The sequence below is a fragment of the Pipistrellus hanaki genome (genome assembly GCF_964339955.1).
Source record: "Pipistrellus hanaki genome assembly, chromosome: 4".
In the NCBI taxonomy this organism is placed as follows: Eukaryota; Metazoa; Chordata; class Mammalia; order Chiroptera; family Vespertilionidae; genus Pipistrellus; species Pipistrellus hanaki.
In genome coordinates this window covers 94,437,476-94,463,401 of record NC_140506.1, presented here as the reverse complement: position 1 = coordinate 94,463,401, position 25,926 = coordinate 94,437,476, and the positions used below count along the sequence as shown (strand labels likewise).

At 40.5% G+C, this 25,926-nt stretch overlaps 1 protein-coding gene across 7 annotated transcripts in view; it reads left to right on the top strand.

The window, feature by feature from the left end:
* The window catches only part of XPO6 (exportin 6), a 113,726-nt gene that overhangs the window by 10,402 nt on the left and 77,398 nt on the right, over positions 1-25,926 (top strand). The window contains exon 1 of one of the 7 annotated variants that reach the window (XM_084882891.1): positions 5,822-5,839. The exons of the other annotated variants lie outside the window; for them this stretch is intronic. The gene's annotated coding sequence lies outside the window, so the exon portion shown is untranslated. Of the gene's footprint in view, positions 1-5,821; positions 5,840-25,926 lie in introns of those variants that run through there. 7 annotated transcript variants of the gene reach the window in all.

Sequence of the window (25,926 nt, the reverse complement as noted above, 5' to 3'; positions counted from 1 at the left end):
CAGTGGTAGAGCGTCGGTCTGCGGACTGAAAGGTCCCAGGTTCGATTCTGGTCAGGGGCATGTACGTTGGTTGCGGGCACATCCCCAGTGGGGGGTGTGCAGGAGGCAGCTGGTCGATGTTTCTCTCTCAGCGATGTTTCTGGCTCTCTCTCTCTCTCTCTCTCTCTCTCTCCCTCTCCCTCCTTCCCTCCCTCCGTAAAATATCAATAAAATATATTAAAAAAAAAAATAAAAAAAAAATGTATATTCTATGTTTCAGTTCTAGGCAGTATTATTAGTATGCTTTATAATTGGAAAAATAAAAAAATTTGTACTCATTCTGCTTTTTCCTCTTCACTCTTGATTATTTTATTATACTTTGTCAGTATCTTTAGAACATTTATAGCCTGGTCTGTATCCCCAGTTTTCTTAGTATTTAGTCTTAGTTTTATATTGTAAAGGATTCCATATTCTCCACTGGTTCTTTTTTTTAATCCTCACCCCAGACATGCTTTTACTGATTTCAGAGAGGGAGGAAGGGAGAGGGAGAAAGAGAAACATTTATGTGAAAGTGAAACATCCATTAGTTGTCCTTGGCAAGTGCCTTGCTTGGGGCTGGAATCTACAATCTTGGTATGTGCCCTGACAGGGAATCAAACTTCTGACTTCAGTGTATGGAACGACACTCCAACCAACTGAGCCACACCGGTCAGGCACCATTGGTGGTGGTGGTGGTGGTGGTGGTGGTGGTGGTGGTGGTGGTTCTTTTTTTTTTTTTTTTTTTTTTAAATATGTTTTTATTGATTTCAGAGAGACAGTGAGAGCGAGAGAGAACCTGCATGCCCCACTCTGGGGATTGAGCCTGGTACCCAGGCATGTGCCCTGACTGGGAATAGAACCGTGACCTGGATCATGGGTTAATGCTCAACCATTGAGCACACCAGCCAGGCTGGAATACCTTTTAATATTTTCTTGTCATACACAGTTTTTCCTACATTAGCTAACCACTCCTGATCTCTATACATTTTTCTGTTGGGTCAGCCAACATTAAAACAAAAAAGTAATTTGGCTGAATAATGTTAGAATGTTGAAACAGTGAAGTTTGGAATAGCTTGCACATTTGTTTAAATCTTATGCTGCTGATTTTAGTCAGAATAAGTTTATTAACATTTCATGTGTACTATTATTGTGGACTTGAATAAAATGATTGTCTTGGTGATAGAACTAAATCATCTGTTAATTTTTTTTCTTTTTTTGTTAATCATCACCTGAGGATTTTCCCATTGATTTTAGAGAGAGTGGAAGGGTGTTGGAGAGACAAGAGAGAAATATCAATGGGGGCATCATTTGGTTGCTTCCTGCACATGCCCCGAGATACTGCAATTGAAGTACGTGCCATTGACCAGAATCGAACCTGTGACCGTCAGTCCTCAGGCCGACACTCTATCCATGGCGCCGAACCAGCTAGGCTTTGATAGTTCTCTAAATCATCATACATTTATTTACTTTTTGTTTTCTGTTCCTTGTAGTTAAAATGTATATTTCTCTCCATTTGGCTTTTTGTTTATTTGTCATAACATAGTGTACTAGTAAGAATAGGTTTAATAGTAGAGAAGTAATTACATTGCCAAAATTTGCAGAGCTCACCTAAAATGATTTTTCTGGTAATCATTGTTACTGGTTCTATTAATTGGGTTTATGAACCAGAGTTGAATTTAAAATGTTAAAGCATATATGAAGTAGCTTCATAGGAGAGTTTGTAGGTTTTCTCTAAAATCATGTGTAGGGTTTCTCTAATTTCCCAGTGAAATTACCCTACTAACAAAGGGAGCCTACATCTGATTAAAGGAAGGCACCTCTCCTGGGTCTATAAACCTGGAATTTCTTGAAAATTCTGTTAAAAATCTACATCTATATTCTTTCCCCCCCCCCCCGCCCCCCCTCCTTCTTCCATTCCTTCCATCTCAAGTCTTCACAGACCAGTTAAAGATCCAGGCACATATGTCACTTTGAGGAACACCATGTGGTCTCATTTTACTGTGGAGGTGGCTGGTCCTTGTCCTCAGAGCTCTGTGGACGGGCATATTTTACTGAGAAGTACTGAAAATCTCATCCTGGTGTATTTGTAAAGGAGACTTCTAAGAATGAGGAAAAACTTGAAAGCTTTTGAAAGTATCTTAAAGAACTGTAAGAAAACTCTTGAGAAAAAGAATCCCCTTTTACACCTCTGTGAACAGATGGAAAATGAAAGAAAGCTTCGATTGGCATATTCTGTAGACACTTGATATTGAACACTTGTGTTTTTTATTTTTTGTCAGTTACCTTCAAAGCCTTTAATATTCATTTGCTGTTTTAAAAAGATATGCCTTGCAATCCCTTCAGGTGTCTGGAGCAAGTCACTTAGCTGGTTAGTGAGTGGGCCCAGCTGACCTCCTAGGCCTGGAGGTTCTTTAGTCTTCAAGCCTACAGCTTGGGAGTTATAAAAACCTTCTTTACTCTATGGAAGATAATTCCCCCCAATAATTCAACTAAGAAGTGGTGATGAGCCTGGCCAGTGTGGCTCAGTGGTTGAGTGTTGACCTATGATCCAAGAAGTTACTGGCTCAATTTTCTGTCAGGGCACATGCCAGGTTGCAGGCTCAATTTCTTTTTGCAGGAGGCAGCCAGACAATGATTCTCATCATTGATGTTTCTGTTTCTCTCTTCCTCTCCCTTCCTCTCTGAAATAAATAAAAATATATTTTAAAAGTATGAGGAAGTTAAAGCTCTTAGTTAGCAAATAGAAGTTGTGGATAAATGAGAGAGTAGAATGTTAAAATTTGGTGTCTTGGGTCCACCTATTGTAGGTGTAGGGAAAGCAATTTCTAATATTGGATAAGTGCTGGGCCATTGCAAACATTGTTCATTATTTAGAGCCAGTTAGAGAGAGACTAACTCCTGGTGAGTCTATGCATCAGATGTGTATAATTTGTAATTCTTATTGGAAGGAAACTTAGGCCTGGAAGGAAGCATTGTTGGTGCATTTTGGGGGCTTACTTGCAACAGAGTTGCAAAATAATTGGGAATTCAAGAGCTATAAACCAAAATAATTGGTTTATAGCTCTTGAATGCAAGCATGAAGCTATCGAAGTTTATAACTTCTGGAAGTTTATAACCCTGCATGAGGAGATATGCATGTTGGCAAATGATTACAGTGCTGGGAGTGAAGTACAGAAATAAAACCTTGTAGAGGTACAACTGTACTAAAAAAAAAAAAAAAAAAAAAAAAAAAAGACCAGCCAAATTGGGAATGGGAGGGCTGTATCAGGGAAGGCTTTCTGAAGGAGGTGACAACTGAGTTGGATTTCGAAACAGAAATAGGAAATCACTAAAAAAGAGTTTGGGGCCTGAGGTGAGGACACAGAAGGGCTATTTGGGGCAGATGGAGCCATAGGCATACAAGGCAAAGTGAAAAAGCTCAATGTGTTTAGGTCAGTTCATGAAGGTGAAAGCTTTGAAATGTTGAAGAGCGAGGCTTCTACTAGACGGCAGAGTTGATTTCTGTGAAGGCAACCGCTCCAAGAAAGGCTTATCTAACTCATGGAGAAAGGAGCCCTGTGCGTTATGGCCCAGAAAATTGTTTATCTATATTCTGCATTTTGTTTTTAGTGAAAAACAAGTTAAGTGATCTAGCAAGGATTTCTTTAAATTGCAGAAGTACCACAAAAATAGTACAGGGAGTTCCTGTATACTCTTCTCCCATAGGGATTTATTTCAAAAAGAAACAGCACTCCCAAACCAATGACAACAACATAACAAAATCACTGCAGTATTCAAACCTTCTCTGATTGTGGCCAGTAATTTAGTTCAGTTTCCACACCTTCTTTATTCTAGTACTATTTGGCAATTAAAGTAGGTACTGATGCTATCAGAAAGTCTGCTCTGCCATCTCTTGATTTTGCATAGTTATTGTTTTCCTAATGTAAAACATATTTTGGGCCCTGGCTGGTGTGGTTCAATTGGTTGGGTGTCATTTTGTGCACTGAAAGGTTGCCAGTTTGCTTCTCTGTCATGGCACATGTCCTGGTTGCAGGCCTATGCTTTACTCTCACATGGATGTCTCTCTCTTTTCCCTCTCCCTTCCTCTCTTCCTAAAAGTCAAAAAATCTTAAAAAAAAAAAAAAAAAAAAAAAGAAGTGTTTTGGATTCTGGAGTAATTGTTAAGTATAAAAAGACAAGAAGGAACCACCATCTGATTAAACCTTTATAACATTTTGGTTTATTTCCTTCTAGTCTTTAAAAATAATCTTTTAAAAGTATATTTTTATTGATTTCAGAGAGGAAGGGAGAGGGAGAGAGGAACATCAATGGTGAGAGAGAATCATTGATTGGTTGCCTCCTGCACACATCCCTACCAGGGATTGTGCCTGAAACCTAGGCATATGCCTTGTCCAGGAATTGAACCGTGAACTTCTGGTTCATGGGTTGACACTCAACCACTGAGCTCAACTCAATAAAGACATTGAGTGCTTTATTACTGTTTAAGTTCCTTCTGGGAATCTAGCCTAAGGCAATTTTCTGAACTCTACAGAAAATGCTTTTGCAAAAACATCAATCATATATTATTTACAATGGGAGAGAAAAAAAAAGAATAATCTATGCCCAAGAATCCACATAATGCTTTATTATATAGTCATTGTAAATATTTATGAAGTGTTTAAGTATTTGGAAAAATCATTTCTACTATAATGTTAAGTGGGAAAGGCAAAAGAAAAAAAATGCATTTACATTGGTCCTCATCTTTTTTTTTTTTTTTTTTTTGGTAGGAAAAGTTACCAAGGTAGATTTTATTTTTATCTGTTAGTAGTAGACAGACATTGAGTGCTTTATTACTATTTAAGTATTGTTTATACTTTATTTTTTAAAAATAAATCTTTATTTTTTGGATAATTATAGTTGCTTCTCTTCCCTCCCTCTTTCCTCCTCCTTCCCTCCATAGCTCTCCTCCACCCGGATCCTCTCCCAAACTGTCCTTCTCTATAGGTATACGTTTTAGTCCAGTCTCTTCCTGCACCCCCTACAGTTCCTTCCCCCTGAGAATTGTCAGTCCATTCCCTTTCTATGCCCCTGATTCTATTATATTCACCAGTTTATTCTGTTCCTCAGATTTTTTATTCACTTGTTTTTAGATTCACTTGTTGATATTTATTTGTTGTCACTGTTCATAATTTTTATCTTTACCTTTTTCTTCTTCCTCCTTTTAAAGAATACCTTTCAGCATTTCATATACTGGTTTGTAGATGGTGAACTCCTTTAGCTTTTTCTTATCTGTGGAGCTCTTTATCTGACCTTCAGTTCTAAATGATAGCTTTGCTGGGTAGAATAATCTTGGTTGTAGGTTCTTGCTCTTCATCACTTTGAATATTTCTTGCCACTCCCATCTGGCCTGCATAGTTTCTGTTGAGAAATCACCCCTGTAGGTAACTAACTGTTTTTCTCTTGCTGCTTTTAATATTCTCTCTTTGTCTTTTGCCCTTGGCATTTTAATTTTGATGTATCTTGGTGTGGTCCTCTTTGGATTCCTTTTGCTTGGGGTTCTCTGCGCTTCCTGGACTTGTTTTTTATTTTTTATTTTTTTTATTTTATTGATTTTTTACAGAGAGGAAGAGAAAGAGGGATAGAGAGCTAGAAACATTGATGGGAGAGAAACATCGACCAGCTGCCTCCTGCACACCCCCCACTGGGGATGTGCCTGCAACCAATGTACATGCCCTTGACCGGAATCGAACCTGGGACCTTACAGTCCGCAGACCGACACTCTACCACTGAGCCAAACTGGTTTCGGCGCTTCCTGGACTTTTAAGTTTATTTCTTTCACCAGGTAGGGGAAGTTTTCTGTCATTATTTCCTCAAATAGGTTTTCAATATCTTGCTCTCTCTCTTCTGGCACCCCTATAATTCAGATGTTGGTACGCTTGAAGTTGTCCCAGAGGCTCCTTACATAATCTTCATATTTTTGGATTCTTTTTTCTTTTTTGCTTTTCCGGTTGGGTGTTCTGCTTCTTTGTATTTCAAATCTTTGACTTGAGTCTTGGGATCCTCTAGTCTGCTGTTGGATCTCTGTGTATTATTCTTTATTTCAGTCAGCATATGCTTGATTTCTAATTTGTCCTTTTTCATATCCTTGAGGGTCTTGCTATATTTCTTAGAGATTTCTAGAAGATTTTTGAGTAACCTTATAAGCATGGTTTTGAACTCTATATCCAGTAGTTTGCTTCCCTCCATTTCTTTCATTTGTGACCTGTTTGTCTCCGCATTTTGGCTGCTTCCCTGAGTTGATATAGTGGCTTTGTGTGCTAGGTGTCCTATAGGGCCCAGTGGTTCAGCCTTCCTAATTATCTGAGGTGGACACTCTTGGTGCTCCCCTTTGTGGGATGTGTGCACAGTTGCACAGTCTTGTTGTAGTTAAGCTTTGAGTGCTATTGGTATCACTGGGAGGAATTGACCTCCAGGCCAATTGGCTGTAAGGACCAGTTGTGTCTATGATGGGAGAACTGCTGTGCTAGAGACACCCTTATGGGGCAAGTCTTGCTTCAGTGGGGCTTTGGTGCTCACTGAGTCTGCCCCCTGAGTGTGTCTCTAATGGATGTGAAGAGTTGTAATTTGGATGGTTTCACTCTGACCCCTGGGTACACTGGCTCTTGGATCTCCACGGAGGTGCAAAGTTAGCCACTGCCTGAGGCCACCCAGCAGGAGCTACAGAGAGATCTTCATATTCCTCCTCTTTGGGGTTTGGAGGTGCACACATGCAGCCCAGCTGTGAAGCAATGAAAGCTGCTGTGGGGTCTTGGGCCTTCTTTTGGAAGCTCTTGGGCTCTCTGACCCAGCTGCAGTTTGTTAGATTTTAGATTGCAAAAGGCCAGGCCATTCATATGCAAAAGCCTCTGCCAACAGCGTGGGTGGGGTTGTAAATTAGGTGGGACGGGGCTTCAGGAAATCACCAGGGGGAGAAAACAGCCATGGCTGCCCATCAACCCTGCTCTGAAGAGGCCCCCGGGTCTTTGTGTCCTGTGGCACTGTGTAGGAACAATGATCGCTGTAAGCTGCCCTTGCATTCCGGCCCAATCCCAGACAGTCCAGTTTCTCTATGTATAAGTCTGGGTCCTCAGAGTCTTGCCCAGAAGGGGAGTTTAGAGCAGTTGGGAGCTTGTATCTCCCTCCCTATTGAAAAAGACAACAGTGTACTTAGTTTCTAGCCCCTTTCGTGTGCCTCCGTACCTCCACACTTCCACACCTCCGCACCTCCTATCAGACTCTTTCTTCTAGTTGTAGAATTTCCACTCAGTCAGCCTTCCTGAGGTTCTGGATGATATTCGTTTTGTCTTTTAGTTGTAGTTTTGATGTGGTTGTGCACGGCAGAAAGTTCAGATGTTTACTTATGCCGCCATCTTGGTTATCGCTCTTCCTATACTTTAATGTATTTGAAGTGGTGCCTTAACATATTTTATCACAGTCTTAAGTTGGTTATTTTTAAATTTGTGGTATATAGTACAGTACACATAGCATAAAATTTACTATTTTGAAATGTACAATTCAGTGACATTAAAGTACATTTACCATGTTGTATAATCATTTGCCACTCTAGTTCTAGAGCCTTATTATCACTCTAAAGGAAACCGTACCCATTAACTCCATTCCTCCTTCCCCTAGCTCTGGTAGTCATGTATCTGCTGCTTCTGTCTCTGTGGATATGCTTATTCTGGAATCATATAAATGGAATCATAGATGGCCTCTTAAAATCTTTTAAAGCAGAAAAGGAAGAGGAATTAAAGTTTGAATTGAATCTATGTATTATAATTTGAAAATTAACGATCTAGCTATGGCAACACTCTTGACTTGAACACATTTACTTGGTTAAGATGCCCATTCCTAGTATATGGTTATTGGTGCACAGAGGGCTACAGGCCTTAGCGTAGGATGGAATCTAAAATAGGGACCAAGTCAAGGAAGCGTCTGGTGGTGCTTGGAGAGAGAAAGCCAGTGCAGTGACAGCACATTCCAAGCCTGGGCCTCTACAGGGAATTCCTGGAAGGTAACTTCTATAGCAAATGTGATTCAGAGAACTTTCAGATAAGATGCTTCCCTGTGTCATAAAAAATAGCAACATTGCCCACCCAACCACATGGCTCAGTGGTTTAGCATTGACCAATGAACTAGGAGGTCACGGTTAGATTCTCAGTCAGGGCACATCCCTGAGTTGGGCTCGATCCCCCATGGGATTGGCAGGAGGCAGCTGATCATTGATTGATTCTCTCTATTGATGTTTCTATCTCTCCCTTCTCTGAAATCAATAAAAATGTATTTTAAAAAATGGCAACACTAACAAATAGCCAGTCTGAAATCTAATAAATAAGTTTGTGAAAGTATCTAATACATCAGGCTTCAGGAAAAGTCTGAAGTTTTGTTTAAGAGTAAGAATGGTATTGGGGATAATAAGAAAGGGTCTGGGGCATCTGTTTCTCAGTGTTTGACATCTTCATTGGAATTCTGAATGGTGGGAAATTGTGTTTCTAAGAACAGTACATGGTTTTCATTTTTCAGGTAGAATTTTTTTCCAAAATGTAAGGGAGGTCTTCCCATTAGTTTGATTAGGCACCCACTGAGATGGAATGTTTGATATAGATAGAGGATTTTATTTATTAAACCAAATGTAAGCTCCACGGTAAATACACAGGTGGCAGGTCTAGTCTGAATCATTTCCCCAAAGCCCGAACTTTTTGGGATGAATTGGGTGCACATGAACCAGAAAGCTAGGATTGGAGCTTCCTTAGGGATTCCTTAGTCTCCACGTAGCTAGTGGCCTGACTTTATTTCAGCAGTTTTTATGATTCAGCAATTAAGGACAGAAGCTTTTTGTAGCAAAGAGTGTATTTAAGTGTTCAGTAATTTCAGTCTCTTCCTAGGTATGTGAATAACAGTATGACCTCATAAGAGCAGGGTTTTGGGGCCAGTGTTTGAATCCTGCCTCTGCCACTTACGTATGTGACCAGTGACAAATTACTTAATCATTCTGGGCCTCGGTTTCCTCATCTGTGCAGTGGGATTGTGATGATTTAAAAGGATTAAAGAATTAAAGGATTTAATCATGTCAAATACTTAAGACAGAGCTTGGTGCTAAGTAAATATTAGCTTAAGTTGTCACCATTGAAGAACTATCATAGAAATGTATACTTGAAACCTATATGATCCTATTAACCAATGTCACTCTAATAAATTTAATAAAAATAAAAAATAAAAACCAGATTAAAAAAAGGGAGAAATACTTAAAATAATTTCTGCAGCAAACATTTACTTTTTTAATTTTAAGTTTTTATTTATTGATTTCAGAGGGGATGGGAGAAAGAGAAAGGGATAGAAACATCAATGATGAGTGAGAATCATTGATGGGCATTGATGGGCTTTCTGCTGCATGTCCCCAACTAGGGATTGAGCACGCAACCCAGGAATGTGCCCTGATGGAGGGCATCAAACTATGACCTGGTTCATCGGTCAATGCTCAACCACTGAACCACACTGGCCGGGCTCTGGGCTGCAATACGATAAACATTTAAGTTCCTACTGAGCGCTAGACCCTCGGACCATAGAGATGAATAGGAGGTAGTCTCTGTGCATTCCTAGCCTACTAGGATGGCACATTAGCACGTAATTCCTTTTTTTCTCTAGTTGTTCTTTTTTTGTAAACAAATAGTGTACAGAATTTAAATGATATAAGAAAGTGTACAGAGTATTACGGTAGCCTCTTTTTTCCCCCCTTGTCCCTAGAAACCTATTCTCTTCCCTAGGGGCAACTAGTATTACCAGCTTGGAAAAACAGTATGTATATGCATAGTATGTATATTCCTTACTCTTTCTCCATCCATAGGCAGCATATTATACACAATGCTACACTGTTTTTGTGCCTTTTAAAAACATCTTACCTAGCCAAAACCGGTTTAGCTCAGTGGATAGAGAATCAGCCTGTAGACTGAAGGGTCCTGGGTTCGATTCCAGTCAAGGGCTTGTACATGGGCTGCGGGCACATCCCCAGTAGGAGGTGTGCAAGAGGCAGCTGATTGATGATTCTCTCTCATCGATGTTTCTAACTCTCTATCCCTCTCCTTTCCTCTCTGTAAAAAAATCAATAAAATATATTTTAAAAAATAAATAAAAACATCTTACCTAATAATAGACAAACATGTAAATTGACCCCACCTCTGCTTCACCAACAGCCAATCAGGAGTGAGTATATGAAATTAACCTGACGAAGATGGTGGGTTAATTTGGGTATACAGGTGTGTAGTGGCCTATTGGAATGCCTACTATGAGGGGGCGGGGGTGGTGGTGAAGGGAGCTACAGGAGTGGTGCTCCAGCCGGGAGCGGGGATTTGGTGGCCCCTGGGTGCCCGGCAGCGAAGCCGGGAAGGAAGGCCTATTGCATGAATCTTCATGCAAGGGGCCTCTAGTTTAATTTATATTGGATATAATTTCATGTATAGAGCTTCCCTACTGTTTTTCTTATTTTTTTCTTTTTAATCCTCTCCTGAGGATATGTTCATTGATTTTAGGGAGAGAGTAATAAGAGAGAAAGAGAGAGAGAGAGATGAGAGAAACATTTATCAGTCGCCTCCTGCATGTACCTTGACCAGGGATTGAACCTGAAACCTAGGCATGTGCTCTGACTAGGAATGGAACCTGTAATCCAGGGGTCCTCAAACTTTTTAAAGTGGGGGCCAGATCACGGTCCCTCAGAGAGCTGGAGGGCCGGACTATATGAACTACTAATCCCTACTGTAACACCTTGGCTGCGCTCACTACCCAAAAAACCTGGCGGGCAGGATCAGACTCCCCTGGGGGCTGCATGTGGCCCGCGGGCCGTAGTTTGAAGACCCCTGCTGTAATCTTTCTGGGGTACAGAATGATGCTCCATTCAGCCAGGAGTTTCCTGCTGTATTCACAGTTTCATTGTATTCTATGGTACGGATGTACCTTTAATCAATCTTGCTTTGATGGAAATTTAGGTGGTTTCCAATCTTTTGTTTTACAGTGTTGACACGAAGGTCCTTTTTAACATGTAAACTTTTGGAGGAAAAAGTTGCTAAAAGTACACTTGCTGGGTGAAGTTGTCTATGCATTTAAAGTTTTGATAGTTGTTGCTAAGTCATCTTCCATTGAGGTAGCTCTAGCTCATGCACTTGCCAGCACTGAATGCGAGTGAAAAGGAAGTTCAGGTAGGAAGCCCAGGAAGAGTGACTGGCCCTGCCAGGGGGGTAACGGTAGGCTTCACAGACATAGTGACATTTTCAAGGAGTGACATTTTAATGCACAGGTAGAAGTTTTCCAGGCAGAGAAGATCATCCTTGATAGTGGAAGTGATGTGTGAAGCCAAGGAAAGGTTACGTGGAGGGAAAGTTAGCAGTTGGGTCTGGCTGACACAGGATGAGGAGGCTAGATGAGGAAGTGTGGGCCCAGTGAAGTTCAGGGGGCAGGATAGGGCCAGAGGTGCAGCGATCGGGTTAAACCGGGGGTCAGATGGCAGACTCCGGGTGGTGGTGAGGTGGTTGAAGTGGTTGAAATACTTGAGAGAATTCACAAACGAGTTTTTCAGCAACCATTTATTACCTGAAGATAAGTTTGTCTTCTAGACTTGGTAGGACATGAATGATAAAGCTCCTGGGGGGGGAGGGGGGGTTAGTGCAGAGGTGTTTTACCAGGGGGTTTTCTGTGCTCTAGATACATAGGGTTTCTTTCCCCCCATAGGGTTTCTTGGTGGAGTTTCACGTGCTGGATTTGGGAGTGTATAGGCTTTGAATCCCACTCCCCCACCCCCACTAAGTGAACAGAGTCTCTGGTTGAGTCTGTTTCACATGTTGGGGTTCTTTGTGATACTTCTTTTTGAAAACAAACAAACAGCCGAAGCCGGTTTGGCTCAGTGGTAGAGCGTCGGTCTGCGGACTGAAAGGTCCCAGGTTCGATTCCGGTCAAGGGCATGTACCTTGGTTGCGGGCACATCCCCAGTAGGGGGTGTGCAAGAGGCAGCTGGTCAATGTTTCTCTCTCATCGACGTTTCTAGCTCTCTATCTCTCTCCCTTCCTCTCTGTAAAAAAAATCAATAAAATATATTAAAAAACAAAAAAAACTACAGTAAAGGGCCAATTAAAAAAAAATTTAAAAAAAAAGAAAACAATTTTCATAGCTAGAATCATATATCTAATACCAAACCTGCGTTGACCCATACATAAATAGAAGCCTGGAGGATGTGTGGTGCCATTCTTGTATTCTTTGTTTGCAGTGCTGAGAGGTCATCTGTATAAAAATGAGAGTGAAAAGATATTGGTATTCTGGGGATTTTTTTGAGCATTTAGTTGGGATTTTTGTTTTTTTTGTTTTCTTTAAAAAAATCTTTATTGTTGAAAGTATTACATAGGTCCCATTCTCCCCCCCCCCCCCGCCCCCCATTGACCCTTTCTAGCCCAAATTCTCCCCTGCCCCCCCCCCCTTTTTTTTTTAAAGCTTATTGACTCATCAGTGAAATATAGTAAGATTGTTTTGCTCACTATGGTCAAGGGTGCCAAGGAATTTACATATATTTTGTCTACTTTTCAAAACTATCTGGTGATTGGGTGGGGGTGGGGGTGGGGAGAAAGTATTATTGTAAGTCCATTTTGCAAGTGAAAAACTTAACCTCTTGAAGCTCAGAGAGGTTAAGTAATTTACTCAAGATCATGAAAATCCTAAGTGGTGAAGTAAAAAATCAGATGCAGATCTGGGGCTGACTCTAGAGCCCACACCCTTCACAACACTGGACAAACAGCTCATGGTAAGGCATTCCTAGGACAGGGAGTAGCCAGCCGTCTGTACAGTGGAAGGCACAGGTGGAATGCTGTGGAATTTCTTGTCCTTGGCTGTGCCCTGCTGCCCATCCCAAAGGAGCAGCGCTGGTTTCAGAGTAATCAAAACAGCGCTTGGTTGCTCGCCCACTCCTTTCCCTTGTGTTCTAGCAGTGTCAGCTGAGAACTGTGGGAAGGGTGACATGTGCTCCCCTCCCAAGCTTGTTGTGGGGATTGGAAGCCAATGGAAAACTCCATGTGGAGTCCTCTTTTCAGTATGTAGGGATGTGAGCAAGGCCACGGTTCTTGATAGGGTTGGGAAATTAGGCAGGAGCTAAGTACCTATATATTTATATTTTTAAAATATGTTTTTATTGTGTGTGTGTGTGTGTGTGTGTGTGTGTTTAGAATAAGAGGAAGGGAGAGGGAAAAGAAGAGAGATAGAAACATCAATGATGAAAGATAATCATTTGTTGGCTGCCTCCTGCACACCCCCTACTGGTGATTGAGCCTGTAACCCGGGCATGTGCCCTGACTGGGGATTAAACCAGTGACCTCTTGGTTTATGGATCGATATTCAACCACTGAGCCACACTGGCTGGGCAGTACCTATTTCTTTTCTCCTGTGCACCCTCCCCCATAAACAAACCAACTGCTGCCTTTCTGCTTTTCTAACCCAGCGAATCCAGTGGGGTAGTGGAGGGACTCATGTATGGTTTCAATAATACAATATAGTTTTCTGTGTTGTAGATGTCACAGCTTTTAAACGTAATCATACTATTGAAAGGAAAACTTAAAATTGGATTGACTAGAAGTGCTGTGCAGACCCAGAACACATGAGAGGCCCTGGCTGGCTGCAAATCGAGTGGTGTCTTCTCCATTTGGAGCTAGTAGTTCTCTGTAGTGATGGGAGGGGCATTTAGACACCCCCCTCTTGTCCCTCCCCAACAGGAAGAATCACTTCCTACTGAATACAGATCTCTGCTTATATAGCACAGGCACACTTTTTGCATAACGTAACACTACCAAAGGCCCCCTAGGTGCTGCTCTCAGGTTGTTTGTATTGTGTGGGATATGGAAGCTCCCTTTGGCAGATAGTAATGATACTTAGAGAGCCTTTGAGTAATGTGACTGATCATGAAGGTGGTGCTGGGTGTATTGAGAAGGACAAGTTAGTGGCAACTTAGGGACTTTGCTTTATAAAAGCAAATCCAAGCATGGAGTTTGGGAAAGAGAAACTTGTAGTGTGGAAATATATTAGCCGACATTTGCTTAGTGCTTTATAATCAGTCTCAGTATTCATATCTGATTGCATATAATACTAAGGATGCTCTATGACCTTGCAGGATTTGCCCAGAGACATAGGCTGTTCACCAGGTTGGCTCTAACCTGTTATTTTCTCTTCCTGCCTTGCTGTGACCAAGTGCCTCTCAGTAGCAGTACTGATTCTCATAAAGCCTGTCTGTCCTCTCATGGCTTGTGCAGATGAAACAGATACTGCCCGGCCAGTGTGGCTCAGTGGTTGAGTGTTGACCCATGAACCAAGAGGTTACTGGTTCAATCCCCAGTCAGGGCACTTGCCCAGGTTGTGGGCTCGATCCTCAGTAGGGGGGGCTTGCAGGAGGCAACCAACCAGTGGTTCTCTTTCATCATGTACCCTTGTACCGTTTCTGTGTAACCTTGTTCTTGCCTTAGTGCACATTCAGGAGGTTATTATCTGTATTTACCCCAAGTGGGAGCAGTACTGGGGCACATTTTTCTGGGCTTTGTCTCCCCCTCTCGTTTCTTTCATCCCACAGGAGCGATTTGTCTCTTGTTTTATTTATGATGGTTATTCTGGGAGAGCCTAACACCATTAGCCCATTTCTGCCAGGTGTGAGGTTGCTGCCTAGAACACTGTCTAGCTTTGTGCTTGCACTCTGCCACTTGCTTACCCTCAGGAGAAGCTTGTCTTCCTCTGTGCCCTGCCTTCCTGTTGTAGCGAGGCCTGAGTGGGTAAGGTCATTTCAGGGGGGAAGGAGGAGGCTTGATTGCAAAGCTTTGCCAGTCGTGAAGAGGACATTAGACTTCTCTTTGTTAATCCTCACCCAAGGATACTTTCCCATTGATTTTGAGAGGGTGGAAGGGCGGGAGAGACAGACAGAGAGAGAAACATTGATGTGAGAGACACATCAATTGGATCGAGCCTGCAACTGAGATATGTGCCGTTGACTGGAATCGAACCCGGGACCCTTAAGTCTGCAGGCCGACACACTATCCACTGAGCCAAACTGGCTAAGGTGAGGACATTAGACTTTGATCTGCATGTGGGTTCTGGAGACTATATGGCAGCTGGATAGAACCTGGAGGGGAGAAATGAAGTGATTATGCTCCCCTTAATCTCAGCAGTCTATAATATAGTCTGGAGATTATTTTTTTAAAATATATTTTTATTGATTTCAGAGAGGAAGGAAGAGGGAGAAAAGAGATAGGAACATCAGTGGTAAGAGATAATCATTGATCCGCTGCCTCCTGCATGGCCCTTACTGGGGATTGAGCCCACAACCTAGGCATGTGCCTTTGACCGGAATTGAACCTGAGACCTTTCAGTTCATAGACCAATGCTCTATCCACTGAGCCAAACTGCTAGGGATAATCTGGAGAGTATGCCAAAATCAAATAAATTATTTTAAATGTTATTTAAAATGCCAGTTCTGTCCAGGAATAATTTAGAATGAAGAAGGTGTGGCTTTTTTTTTTTTTTTTAATATATTTTATTGATTTTTTACAGAGAGGAAGAGAGAGAGGGATAGAGTTAGAAACGTCAATGAGAGAGAATCATCGATCAGCTGCCTCTTGCACACCCCCTACAGGGGATGTGCCTGCAACCAAGGTACATGCCCTTGACCAGAATCTAACCCGGGACCTTTCAGTCACAGGCTGATGCTCTATCCACTGAGCCAAACCGGTTTTGGCGAGGGTGTGGCTTTTATAATGGACTTGCTCTTAAGCAGTTGTAGTTGGTAGCAGCAGCTGACATGAAATGATTTACACGTAAGCTGTCGTGTTAATTGTGATTTTAGAATCCCAGCATGCATTTACAGTGGTCCATCAGTTTTACACTCAGTGATTACCTGATTTCAGTCAGTGAAGGTGATGCCCGCTCAGTCTTCACCCTTACGGCCCTGGGAGCAAACCCCTCTGTGCTGCTCTCAGAGGCAGAGGAGCTGTCGCCGGGAAGCTGGTCCACTTGGGGCAAGATGCTCTCTGAGCTTCATTTTCCTCATCTGTAAATGAGCTTGGACTTGCTGTGCTCTGGGGTTTATTTCTTTCTCTCTAAAGACTTTGTGATCCTGTTTTAGGAATTCTTGGTCCACTGCCTTCATGTGCTCAATGAGTATCTTTTGAGTCTAGTTGATGAGGCATACAGATATTAATGCTTCATCTTCTTGGGATACGTACCTGGGAAACAGCAGATTGGATTGTGAAGAGATAGCCTATTCTGGTTATATTACTTACTTATTTTAGACAGTTTCTTGCAGAAGAACTATTTTCTCATTTGCCTTTTTTTTTTTTTTTTTGTCTGTATAATGAAAACCTTCTGACTGGAATATAAATAAGTATATATATGAACAATAAAGATAGATTTAAAAAATAAATAAATACATAAATAATTCATTATTTTTCTTAAAATAAATAAGTATATAAAACTATACATATTTTAACACCTAGTGAGTTATGGTTGTTGCCCAACCAGCAGATGCAAATTTTTTAATGTCCAGACTATTTAATATCATTTCCCCAAAACAATATGTGATATTAAACCTGGTCTCTGAGAAATAATCTCCTTTCTATTCTCACATTCTCTTTTTTGTTTGTCCAGCTGGTTTAGAACAGTGAGGAGCAAGGTGAAGGGTACCAATCAACAGATGACATTTAAAACACTTTATTTGGAAATAACTTCAAACTGATGGAAAGATTGTAAGGAATGACTAGCACAAAGACCCTTTTATACCCTTTACCCACACTCACTTATTGCTAGCATTTTCCATTTGCTTTATTTCCACTTTCTCTCTGTATATACAATTGACCCTTACACAACACAGGGGTTAGGGATGCCAAACTCCATGCAGTTGAAAATCTGCATTTAACTTTTGACTCCCCCAAAACTCAGTCCCTTGGTATAAGTAGGTTATTGATTCTAGGACTGTTTCTCCCCCCCTCTTCCCCAACCCAGCAGATATCAAAATCCACTGATCCTCAAGTCCCATATGTAAAATACTGTAGAACAATGCATACAGTTAGCTCTCTGCAGACTTGGACTGCCAATTGTTTTGATCTGTGGTTGGTTGAAGTTGCAGGTGCAAAACCTGGGAATATAGAGGGTTGACTGCATTTATTTAAAAAAAAACAAAAAAACCTGTGTATAGGTGGATGTGCATAAACCAAATCCCCATTGTTCAGGTGTCAACTGTATATGCACACACATGCATACAACCAATATTTCTTCTGACCTACTTGCAATTAAGTTGTCTATGCCATAGGCTAATATAGGAATGTAGTATTTCCTAATAGGGTGTTATATTACATAACCACAGAGCAGTCATCAACTTGAATTCATTGAGCGGTTCAGATTCGGTGCTTTTAACTGATCTACAATCTGTAGTCTGATTTTGTCAGTTGGCCCAGTTATGTTTTTTATAGCATTTTTTTTTCTCAGTACAGGATCTAGTCGAGTCAGTACAGGCATAACCTTTACTTGTTATGACTCTTTAGTTTTTCGATTTTTTTTTTTTTTTAAATTGTGAAACCAGTACACCTGTTCTTTGGAAGCTAAATGGTGTCTCTTGTTTTTAATGTATTGTCCCGTGGTACATGGACAGGCTTTCCCAGTATAAAACATAGTGTCCTCTGTGTATAAGATGTTTTCTCTAATTGGTCCCCATGGGACAGAATATGCTGCCTCCATCTCATCCCTACCACAGTGGGACCAGTGGGCTTTCTGAGCCAGACGCCTGACAATCACCCTGCTTCTAACTCAGGGTCCTCAGGATAAACAGACCTTGTTCATGGAAGAGACAAAAAATCTGACTGGACACTGTGCAAACTCAAGAAATACTGGGGGGAACACTTTAACATTGGTCAACTTTATGGTAGTTTTAGACTAAAGAATAAAAGTGACTTTTAATGACTAGAATTATGATTAGATGTGGCCAGAATATATGTTTTAATCAATTATTAAGTACCTGCATGATGATTTTGTACAAAGTAATATCTATACTTACTCTCCTTTTTTTGTTAATCCTCACCCAAGGATATTTTTCCATTGATTTTTAGAGAATAGAAAGGAGAGGGAGAAATAGAAAGAGAGAAACTTAGATGTGAGAGAGACACATTGATTGGTTGCCTCCCGCATGCGCCCTGACCTAGCCTGCAACTGAGATGTGTGCCCAAGACTGGAATTGAACCCCGGGCCTTTCAGTCCATAGGCTATTGCTCTATCCACTGAGCCAAATTGGCTAGGGCTCACTCCCAACAGCAAACACTGTTCAGATTTACTAAGCTGCAGGCAAGACAGTGATGACCTTTCTGAGGCAAATGCATAACTCCAATAGTTAGTTCCAGATGCATGCTCATAAGTTGTGGTAAGATTTAACTGGTTTTGCCAGTTTGTTTTTAGAGAAATAAAGTGAGATGCCTGCTTCATCAAGATGTGTTTAGTTATTTCTTTTTTTGTTTGTTTGTCTTTTAAGGACAGTATCTGCAGTTTGAGGCACAAGAGCAGTTTGTTTTTTAAGGACAGTATCTGCAATTTGAGACACAAAAGCAGTGACAGAAAAGATGGGAAGAAGATTTGTTGTTTTCTTTTTTTATACTTACCCTAGGATATTTTTCCATTGATTTTTAGAGTATGGAAGAGAGAGGGAAGGACAAAGAGAAATATTGATATAAGAGAAACACATCAATTGGTTGCCTTTTTCATGAGCCCCGACCAGGACCCCCACGCCAGGGAAGAGCCTGCAACAAAGTGTGTGCCCATGACTGGAATTGGACCCGGGATCCCAGGCCTGACGCTCTATCCAGTGAGCCAAACCGGCTAGGGCAAGAAGACTTGTTTTGAATATTGTTCTGACTGGGGTTTCCTTGTGCTTTCCTGCTTTCTAGCGTTTTGAGCCAACTTCAGAAGGGGATGGACACTAGTAGATGTCACATTGATTCCCATTTGTGGTATTTAAGCTTAGTATTTCATCTCATACTTCCATATGCAGGCCTACAGGCCAGAGAGATGCCTTTCCGCGTCTGTTTTCTTTGCAGTGGTGAATAGTAAGGAAAGAATGAGAGTGTTCTTTTGTTTAGACATCCATGGTAATCCTGTTAGCTTCTAGAGACAGTTTATATGAGATTGAATTTCTTTGCTAATGGCATCTGTTGTAACAGATGTTTTGCATACTTTTTAACCGTGGTTAGCACCTAGGATAGAATCACTTTTCTAAAAAATATTTATATACCCTGTTCCCCCGAAAATAAGACAGTGTCTTATATTAATTTTCCCCCCAAAGTTGCGCTAGGTCTTTTCAGGGGGATGTCTTATCTTTCCATGCGCTAGGTCTTATTTTCGGAGGATGTCTTATTTTGGGGGAAACACGGTAGTGGCAAATAGAGTGATAAAATTGTTCTAAATATGCCACATTATTACAGTGGGACTCTGGGATGCTAGGCTGGTATCAAGGAGGCCATGAAACTGAATACAGAAGGCCCATATGATAACACCTCCTTGTAGGATATACAAAATGTGGCTCATGGAAAGGTGGCAAAAAGCTTGTTTCTTTAAAAAAAAAAAAAAAGTCATTTCCCCCCTCCCACCATACCAATTTTGTGAAAGGTTATGCTTTAAAAGTTGGCAAAAGCTTAATTAAAGTTTCTTTAAAAAAGGTCATTTTTTTTTCTCAAATACCAATTTTGTGAAAGGGTGTTTTAGAGCTAATTTGGCAAAAACATTACAGATTTAATTAGAAAACTGTCATCTAGGTGCCTTATTTTAAGGGACAAAACACCGCATTTTCCAATTGTAGTCTCGTTTTTTAAAGATAAATTATTAGCAGTCTCCTGTTTTTCAGAACATGTTCATTGAATGCTTCTGAGCAAAGGTCATTATGATCAGAGTTCTTAAAGGGGGAAATTTAAACAGTCATATATATCTTGAATTTAGAAGGTTACTAGTATTCCTGGGAAATGATGAATGATACTAATAGTCTACTTTTTTTTTTTTTAAACTCTTGAATTTGGTCTAAAGTATTTGAGCCACCAGTCTCATTCATACCTGATGGTATAAATACAGACGTAAAGGCAGTTCTTTCCAGACAGTTTATGTTCTAATATCTATGAAGTATTAACAGTTGCAGATAGGACTTTCAGCTCCTACTTTATTTTTTGTATTATGTTGACTACGTGCTATATTAATTATTTTATTTAATTCTCAAAATAACCTCATGTGTTAGGTTTCCTTATTATCCCCTTTTGTGCACAAGAGGAAAAAGAGTGATAGATTAAATAAGTAGGCCAAGGGTGAGGTGCATTCTGATGGGAACCAAGGAACTGGATGCCAGAGCCTGTGCTGTTTAATTGTGCCATTCAGAAATGAGCAGAGAACAGTGCCACGGGCAAAACTGGTTATAGGACAGAAACAAAAAGATGAAAACAGAGAAGGGATTCTTAGTAAGAAATTGCATCAAGGTTGAACTATGCATTGCACACCCAGGAACAAATGCAGAATGGGAATTTGCTGTTAGACGGTGGATGTTCAGACTGAGTGATGGCTTCCTGTGGTGAGTAATGGTGAATGAGGCATTCTTCCCTTTTTTTCCTCCTAGTAAACTTCTCTGCATTTTTCAAAATCCAAAACATATTGTCACCTCTGTTGAAGCTTTCCCATTTCCCTCAGAGTTGGTTCTCATTGGGCTCCTGAGGCAGTTTATGTGTATGTCACCACTATAGTATGCACACCATTATATTCTGCTTTTTATTCATAGACTCTACCCTACTCCCCCCAGGCCATTTCAGTTCTTTGAAGTCAAGGACAATCTTACTCATCTTTGTATCTCAGGGGCTAAATGCAGTGTCAGTTACTTAGTGTGTATGGAGCTTATTTCTTGAATGAATAGCTGAATTTCTCAGTCACCCAGATCTAAAGACTCTTCAAAGCTAGAAATAGAGTAATTGTGGCAGAAAAATCTATATTTATGAGAATTTATCTGGTGGTGCAGTACAGATTGGATTGGAATTGGGAAAGCTGACATCTCAAGGTGACCAGGTAAAATAAATTATAGTAATGTAGGCAGGAGGTAGTTAGGGCCTGGTAGAGTAGCAATGAGGGAAAGGTACACCAGCCTAAGAAATAGTGTCCAAGCGAGCATCAAACCTAATGGCGTTCGCTGTCGGGATAGGGGATTTGGGAAGAGTCAAAGAAGCTTTCACAATATGTGACCCTCCTCTTCTTTCAAGTTTTTCATTATGTGAGTATGGGTCTTGGTTGACTTAGTAGCTAGTTCCATAATAAATGAGTCAATAATAGAGGTTTCTGAATTGCTAAGCCATGAGCAGTGCAGTAAAAGGAGCAGATAAACCAAGGCAGGCACAGTTGAAATCTCTGGAACAGAGAGTTTGGTTTATTTGAGATATATGCATGGCTCTCCAAGAGTATATTCTGAGCCAAGTTTAACTCATCATCCTGGCCACATTATTGGGTGAAGCCAAGTTAACTCTCGGGAAGTCATAGGCTTATGGGATTGTAATACTTTGTGTTGCACCCTGACATCTCTGCAGACAAATAGGTGGTGGTTCCTAGGCATCCCGGAGTCCAATGCTCAAACGTCACTTGTAGGCTTTTAATAGTTGTGCTATTAAGAGGAAAAGCACATTTTCTAATTCAGAGTCTGAATATACCAGCCGAACGTTAAAAAATAGATATAACATGAACTTTTTAAAAATGTGTATGTATACTTAACAGAAAAATGCACAAATCCTAATAGGCTCTTTTGACTTTTTTGGACAGCCTAGTAATGGTGCTTACTGTGAACATTTGTGCATTTTCCCCTTTTTTGGCGGTGGTGGTGGTGGCGGTATACAGTTTCTGTTGGGTGTGTTATCAAGGAGAAGAATTGCAGTTTAAAAGCATGTATGTTCTCAGCTGTAAAATGGTTTCCAATGTGGTTAAATGAGTGTTTTCTCCTGCCAGGAGAAGCATATGCACATTATAGTTGCTCATCATCCTCACTAACACTATTACTGTCTTTAGAATTTTAGCCATTTTGTGGATGAGTAGCACTGTCTTGTTTTAATTTCCCTGATGACTAGTGAGGTTTAGCACTTATGTTATGTATAGGCCTTTTGAATACCCTTTTATAACTATTTGCCTGTCAAAAATATTGAGTTGTTTGTCTTTTTCTTATTGAAGTCTTCACTTGATCTCTTCCATAGATTCCGTGACTTTAAGTGAAACAAGGCATAAAGAAACCTATTTTACCACAGGCTAATTGATATAAACTAGAGTTAAGTTACTAATCCATCTTGGCAATGTTATAACAAAACCATGTTGAAAAAAAGAATGTTATTCCAGGATCTGCTGTACACCGATGAGAGTTCTCTGTTGTCTGTATTGAAAATATCTTCTCCCATTTTGTGGCACTATTTGTTGTGCCATTTGATGAACATTGAAAAAAATATTTTTATTGATTTCAGAGAGGAAGGGAGAGGAAGAGATTAAAAAAAAAAATCAATGGTGAGAGAATCATTGATTGGCTGCCTTTTACGCCCCCTACTGGGGGTTGATCCCACAACTTGGGCATGTGCCCTAACTGGGAATGGAACCATGACATCCTGGTTCATATGTCGATGCTCAGCCACTGAGCCATGCCTGGTTACAAGACTACGAACATTTAGATTTATCAATCTTTTCCTCTATGTTTAGTGCTTTTATTATGTCCAGTCCAGATTTGGTTATAGAGTTTTCCTACTTCGGGGCCATGAAGATGTTCTATATTCTCTTTCAGAAGCTTTGTTGTTTTGCCTCTCACGTTTTCTATCTGTAATCCAAGTGGAATTTTTTTTGCATGAATGTCTGACTTGTTTTGAGGCTAATCTTATCTGACCTTAGTTCTTCAAATTCTGGGAAGCAGTTGGGTGTATGGAGTCCTCAGTGTTCTTCATGAGGGCAGGGCAGTGTTTGAGTAGCCTTGGGAATTGAAGCCTCTTCTTAACCATGTCATGGCATTTGCTCTTTGTTTTGTGTTCTTTATCCCTTTATTACTTGAAAGTGTAGTCTGGGGAATATGACCACATCTTTGCTTGCTATTAGTTCCTTAACCAAGTGCAGTGTGATTCTGGCTTCACCACCTGCTTGAACAGCCTTCTTGCCAAATGGGAAGAATTTTCTACTATCCTTCAACCAGTTGTATGTCTTGAACATTTTTTTTTTTTTTTTTTTTTTTTTTACATCTCTGTTTGGATTGTTGACCTTGGCAAAGTCTCAGCCTCCTTTCCTTACATAGTTTCTATGTGAAATCCAGTTGGAAAAGCCCTGCAGCCTGAGGGCATGAATCTGTAGTTTCAAAGGAGTTCTGACCAATTCTGTTGTTTTGTTTTGGTCTGTGTTCATTTGTTCCCTAAGACCAAGTAAAAATGATAGCAGCCATAGATAGGAATTAGATCATTCCTTAGAGCTTTCATAGATCATTTCATTTGATCCTCATAAGACCTATTGAGGTGGGTTATTAGTATTGCAATTATAGACATGATTGAAATGCCAATAGCACATTATTTGTTTTAGTTGAGAAACACCAGATTTGGTGACAAGAGTTTCCTTTTCCATGAGCCATCATTTGGTGGGACCATCCATCTTGTGACCCTTGTGGATACTTTTGTCTTTCTGCTGGGATGCTAACTTTTTGAGTTGGAGCAGGGTGGGTGGGATTAGAGTTAGAGTTGGATTCTTTGGGGGAGATTGTGAGGAGCTTGCCTCAACAGCCTTTTAATGCAGGACCAGTAGTTATTAAGTTCACAGACTTGTGCCTTAAGGACCAGTATGAATTAAACCTCAGAGGCTGGGGTTACCTTAATGTGATGAGCTCAGGTTTTCCCCCAGGATCTACTCTAAACTGATTACTATGAGAAGAAGTTGTCAAGCAGGTGTCATTGGAAGATATGTCCTTACATTTTGGTTCCAGAAGAACTATCGCTTTATTTTAACTGAATAAACTGACTTTAGTTCAACAAATGTCTCTTGAGTTATATTTATTTATTTTTTGTCAGTAAGTTACTTTAACATGTGAGATTTTCCTTTGATTTTTAAAAAAATATTCCCATAAACTTTTTTTTTAAAATAGCGAATTCCCTTTTTCAAATGAAATAGTGCACCAAATCAATTTATGAAATAGACAAAACATTTTTTTTATATAAACTCATTTTAGAAATTTGAATTAAAGTGTTTACTTTGAAAGTCAATTGTCATTACATAGCCATCAATGAGGCTGGTTTGATCCCCACAAAAACCTGAAATGAGACCTAATTGACTTGTCTCAGTGGATAGAGCCTTGGCCTACGGACTGAAGGGTTCTGGGTTTAGTTCTTGTCAAGGGCATGTACCTTGGTTGCAGACTTGATCCCCATTAGGCGGGTGTGCAGGAGGCAGCTGATTGATACTTCTCTATCATCAATGCTTCTATCTCTCTTATCCCTCTCCCTTCCTCTCTCTAAAATCATCAACATTTAAAAAATAAACCCAAAACATGAAATGAGTTAAAAAGATTTCAGTCTTTAGTCTCGCATTCTAGTTATTTCTATATTTGCAAAAATTGTGTAGTAGTTTTTCCGTTTAACTTGTAATCTAACGATATTTTATAAAGTTCAGATGAGAAAATTCCTGTCATCACTCAGCATGTCAGAGTTCAGTTGTCATTGCTCAGCCATCAGATCATGACCGCAGCAGGGGAGGGCCAGCATGCCTGACACTGCTTGAACTGTGTTGTGTGCTCACATGTGCCAGCTTATGTAGATGGGCTGGTGCAAGCCTGATTGAGCTTCAGTCATTAGTACTCATTGTAAGATGTGCTGGTTTATTCAGGGAGATGGCACAAGTTCTTCAGTCTCCTGAAAAGTCAGTTACCAAGTGGAGGCCTCTAGAAATATTACAGTTTGATACATAACACATTTGAATATGGACTTCTTTTAAAACATAGTTTTTGTAGGTCCGCTTTTACTCTCTGGGCAATGGAGAGAATGGGAAAGTGGAGTGGGGAGATGGGAATTAAGATATAATTAAGCAACCAGAACTGCAGTTGGCTCTTGATTATCTCTGGGTAGATTAATGCCAGTGAGGATTCAGAAACGGTGTGGGAATGCTCACTTTGTGCAGATGAGTTGTGTGACAGGAGTGTTTACTCAAATTCTGCTGCTGCAACTGATGCCTCCTACTTTAGTGAAAAAGGGGAGTGGGTTTGAAAGGGGGGGTGGGCGAACTTTGGAGCCTTGAGCCCTCTCCTCTCATTCTCCACCCCAGCCGCTCTGTTGAGAGTCTGGTTCTCTCTCTGGGTCTGATTGGAGGTGCTGTCTAATACTGAGTTCCGGCTCAGTTTGGCTCTTATTACACCTTAATCTCTGTGTAATAAGGTGCTGCACAAATGAGATTGATGAGATTGAGAGTTGATAGGATGTGTGACTCTTGAATTGAAGCACCTGCAAAACCCCCCAAGAATCCATGTAGCAGTTTAACTGCAATTTCTCTGAATCTGTTATGCAGACATGGGGCGTAGTCTATAGGGAACCCTAACCTTTCCCCTGAATGTCTTAACGCTGCCTATTTCAGTCAGGACCATGGGCTGTGAATTTGCTTTTAAAATGTTTCCAGAATTAAATTTTGAATGACTTTGCCTTTTTTTTAAAATTATTATTATTTTAGCATAAATAATTGAAAACCAATTGCACTGTAGCATGAATTTATGGAGTATACTAAAACCTTTGGTTTCGAGCCAGTTGGAAAGTTCCCTTGTTTTTCTGGCTTATATCATGTATTTGAAAAATGTTGAACCAAGATGTTTTCAAGAAGTAAATTGCTATTGCTGTTGAATGT